The following is a 5,034-nucleotide window of genomic DNA, read 5'->3' on the forward strand; positions in this document are numbered from 1 at the left end:
AGCACGGCCAGAAAGAGAAAATGGCGCTCGATTTGCCTCCGGAAGTGACGCGCGCCCTCATTTGCATGCCAGTACAGCCAGCCAATGGGAGGAGAGGGTGCATGGGGCCCCTCCCCCGGGCACTGCCACACAGGACCCTTGGGGCCCCTGTCTAAAGCTGGACAGGAGGCTCGGGAGTGGGAGTGGGGAGGGTCCCCTGTAGTAGACCCCGCTCCTAACCCCCTTCCCGCCACACTGGGCGGGGATGGCAGCCTCTCCCTCTTATCCCTGCAAACTCTCGAGAGAGTTTGAGTGGGTGATGACGTCATTGGAAGGGGCGGGGCAAGGGCGTCGTTCACCACGTGACCAATCACGTGGGCTCACCAGCGCTTTGACTTCATTTGCATGGCATGGGGGTGGAGCTAGTGGCCGTGGCAGGACAGGGTGGCCCCGCCCACATCTCCGAGCCAATAGGAAGGCGGCTGCGAGGAGCACCCCGCGCTGCCATTGGACAGCGCATCCCGGGCTCCGGGAGGCCGGGCCAGTGCGCCCGCGGAATTGACGCCTCTGGGGGTAGGCCTGGCGGGGGCCCCGACCTCCGGCCCTTTCCCGTGGAAGCTGGCCGCTCTCCGGAGAAGTCTGTTTCCGGCGGGAGCCGCGGCCCGTCGCGGGGGAAGAGGAGAACCGCGCGCCGGTCACCCGCCGCCGGCCCGCGGGCCCCGCCGCGCACAGCCGCTCCGGCCGCCGGGGCGCCCGCGACGCGCGCACGTGGCCTGGGCCTCCCCGCGGGGTCGGCCTCGCGCGCCGCCGGCACTCGTGCACCGCGACGGGGTCGGGCGCGCGGCCCCTGCAGACCCTGCCCTCCGCGTGCACGCGCCCCGGCGACGCCTGCGCTCCGCGGCCCACCTCGCCCCGGGGCACCGGGACCAGCGCCGTGGGCTTCCCCAGCCTCGCCGCGCGCCCGGCACCCCCGCTTGCGCCGCCGCCGCGCTGACCTTGGAGCGGCTCCGGGGACGCGTCTGCCGGTGCTGCCCCGGCGCGTCCTCTCCCGGCGCGGCCCGGCGCGGCCCCTCGTGTTCGGTCGTCGGCCTCGCACAGCGGCAGCCTGTCCGCCCCTCCCGCGACCTCCTCCTCAGCACGGCCCTGGAGAACCGGGTGAACCGGAGACGTGCCGGACTCCGGACCGGCCGCCGCGCTGGGCTCCGCCGTGGGGACACAGGTCGCCGCTGGAGGACAGCTCGGTCCTTCCGTGGAGTCGCGAATTGCATCCAGTGGGAATCCCAGCCCACGGCGCGAGGACCCATGTACCACCCTGACGCCGTGGCTGGGCTCAGAAGTAAAGCTGAAGCCTTCGGGGGCCTCTCGGTCGGATGCAGGTGCTCCCAGCAGAGCAGCGGGTCGCCGTCCTCCGCGGTTGCTCGCCCTCCCGGACTGCACAGCCTCCTGCGCTCAGCCATGGCCCTCACCACTCTGTAGAAACTCCTGGGTCACCAGCGACCCCAGAAGAGCGGGCAGTCCTCACCCCTCGTCTGTAATCCGTCTCCCCGTCCGGAACCCTGCCCCCCCGACCGCTCCCGGACGTGCCCTTTCACCTCCAAGCGCTGCCGGGGCCTTACCTCTTCCCCAGCTTCTCTCCCGCGGCCCACGCCGGACTGCGGGTCTCCAGGAGGACGCCCGCTTTCACTCGGTTCTCAACACATACTCACCCGCACCCTCTGTGCCAGGCACTGTGCCAGCACAGGAAATGCAGTGTTACTCTGCTCTCCCTTCTGGATGGCGGTAGTAGATTCAAATGGCATCGTTTCAATTCCAAGTCACTGTGTGCACCTCTTTCGTAAGCTTCACTTTTATTTTTCTAGCTGCCAGTGGGGCAGCCCCACTTGGGTTTCCCACGGGCACGTCAGATGTAGAATGTCCCAAACAGCCCATCAACCGTCTTTGTATTACAGTAAGTGGCGGGCTTAACTGTCCTTCATGCTGCCATCTACAGTTTTCCAGTTTTACATCCTAAACATTCCTTAAATCTGTTGTCTCACCAGCACCTTGGAATTCAGGTCACCCCCGACGAACACCAACACGAGCAGCCACCTTATCTCCAGCTTTGGCTCCTCAGGTTCATTCTCTAGGCAGCCATCCCGGAGACGTACCTAAGACTAATGGAACCCCGCCAACCCCTTCCTATCTTCAGCCATTCCACATCCTCCCAGGATCAAGCCCAGTGGTCAGCATGGCACTCAAGCTCTCCAAGCTTGACCAGTCCCAGCCCATCTCCTGCCATCAAAAATACCACACAGTGTCCATGGAGTGCCTGCCCTCCCCAACACCTGAACCAATTTTCATTCCACTGCCATGCGAAGCTGAATTCTGCTGCCCTCTTTTCCAGGAAGATCTCCCTGACCGCCAGCACTCCACACAGAAACATCAGAAAATGTGCCAGGCACTTCTCCTTGGTGTTCCGGAACATTCTGTGTGTCTGTCACTGTACTTACTGGTTGTCCCATCACCATCTGCTAATGTGTTTGTGTCTCAGGAAGTCTCTGCCAGCAAGAACCGTGTCTTCTTCGCCATTGTACTCCTGATGCCTAGGTTACCTGAAGAAATAACGTAAGTAAATATTTTAATAAATACAAGACAACTTTAATAAATGTTGAACAAAAGTTTTCTCCCAGCTTATTATTAAAAATTTTAAACATATTGAAAAGTTGAAATAAGTATACAGTGAGCACCATCACCAAGATCTTATCATTAACATTTTGCTCTATTTGCTTTACTTCGCAGCTACGTACCTCTTGATCCATCCTCTCTTTTCTTACATATACATTCAAACAAAAATTGCCACCATCAGTCCACTACATCCCTAAATACCTCAGCATGGCTGTGTAATGAATAATGTTTCCAACTACAGTCCACAGCTGTGAAGTTGAGAGGACTGTCCCTCCCCACCACAGAAGGAATGAGCAACGAGACCCAGTGGGACTGGTTGAGATGATGTCCAAAGAGTCGGGAAAGTGCCCAGCGGAGATGACCAACTCATTTCCCAGCACACGCATGTTTGCTTTTCCTTCGCCCACTTGCCATCAGTACAAGGACAGATTCTTTGATTTTCGCTCTTTAAAAGTGAAGGCGCTATGCTGAGTCCTTCCTACTCTCTTATCTCGTGCACCCCATAAGCCGAATCAGCATTTGTGATGGAATTGTCCAGCATGACGAGAGCAGTCTGGGTAACCAGAGAAGAGAGGAGAATCGTGAACTAGCCCCAGAGCCTGTGCTGCCCTTGTGCACATTTAGAAGCAGGGAAGCCCTTGGGTCTTGTGCTGCCCAGAAGGTCCTAACCTGGGGACAGAAGTGTCACTATAAAGTGGCTTTGTATGTAAAGAGAGGAGGGGAAGCATCCTTTCCTCTGAGACACAGACCCGGGTGAAGACAGTGGGCTTGATCTCAGCCGCACGCGCTCCCGCGGTGGCTTGTCCCCACGTGGAGTCTGCACGGTGCCCAGCCACACCCGGCACCACTGGCTGATCTACGAACACACTGTAGACAAGCTCATCTACGATAAAATATATTGCTGCGGTTCATTCAAAACCACTGGAAGTTCTACAGAAAAGAGGGCAAGTTACACTTTGTGAACAACTTACATCTAATTATGCCTTTTTTGCCTCTGTTCTATGTATACTTTTTGGGTGTCTACTGGGTGCCAAGGAGACAGTGATGGGCCGAAAACAAAAGCTTGGAATCCCGTGGAGGAGAACATCACTAGTGAAATGACTACAGAGTGAGACTTTAATTATACACTGAGGGAGGGGCGCCTGCGGGGCTCAGTCGTTTAAGCGTCTGCCTTCGGCTCAGGGTCCTGGGACTGAGCCCTACATCGGGCTCCCTGCTCAGCAGGGAGCCTGCTCCTCCCTCTCCCACTCCCCCTGCTTGTGTTGTCTCTCTTGCTGTCTCTCTCTCTGTCAAATCAGTAAATAAAATCTTAAAAAAAAAATAAGATAAAATAAGTGGAGGTGAACACTCCTGCAGCAGGTAAGCTCTCCACAAGTCTGCAATGCAGAAACCCGACCTAGAGTAGCAGCCTTGCGGGGGCAACAGCCTGAGGTCAAAAGGATGAGAAAACATTAGTGGATCAAGGCAGCGAGACATGGTGAGCGGAGGCCACTCCAGCAGCAGGAACAGCCCCTGCAAAGGCCCTGTGCCTGGGAAGACATGCCCCAGGCATGCTGATGAGAGAATCCAGAACGAGCAAAGTGCAGAGCCTGGGAATAAAAACACTACGAGAGTAGGTGAGGGACCAGATCATGAAGCCACTGGTCCTAAGACCAGTGAGAAGCCGATTAAGGGTTTTCACTGGATGGGTTGATAGAATGAGATTTGGATCTGAAAAGTACCGGTGGCTACAGCGGAAAGACTCGAGATGGGAAGATGTGGGAACAAGAGCCAGGAGCTTGCTGGACGGGCCCAGGTGGGAGAGCTGAGACTAGGGGAGGAGGAAGACCAAGAGAAGCAGACAGCTGTGAGAGATATTTAGGAGGCGAAGTGAGGAAGGCATGGTGGTAGTTTGGACCCTGCCGTGAGTGAAGAGTCAGGAAGGATAGCACCGAATAACTTCACACTAATCAGTCTGACTGAGTATGGGCAGAGGACCTGACCAGACATTTCTCCCAAGAAGACATCGCAACAGCCAACAGACACATGAAAAGATGCTCAGCTTCACGAATGATCAGGGAAATGCAAATCAAAACCACAATGAGCTATCACCTCACACCTGTCAGAATGGCTAGAATCAAAAAGACAAGTAATAACCAGTGTTGGTGAAGACATGGGGAAAGGGGAAACCCCGTGCACTGCTGGCGGGAATGCAGACCGGGGCAGCCCCTGTGAGAACAGCATGGAGGGTCCTCAAAGTGTAAAAATTAGAAATACCACATGACCCAGTAATTCTACTGCTGGGTATTTACCCAAAGAAAACAAAAACACGAACTTAAAAAGATATATGCACCCCTAGGCTTACAGCAGCATTATCTACAATAGCCAAGATCCGGAAGCAGCCCATGAGCC

This window comes from Mustela nivalis (assembly GCF_964662115.1).
Source record: "Mustela nivalis genome assembly, chromosome: 14".
Taxonomy (NCBI): domain Eukaryota; kingdom Metazoa; phylum Chordata; class Mammalia; order Carnivora; family Mustelidae; genus Mustela; species Mustela nivalis.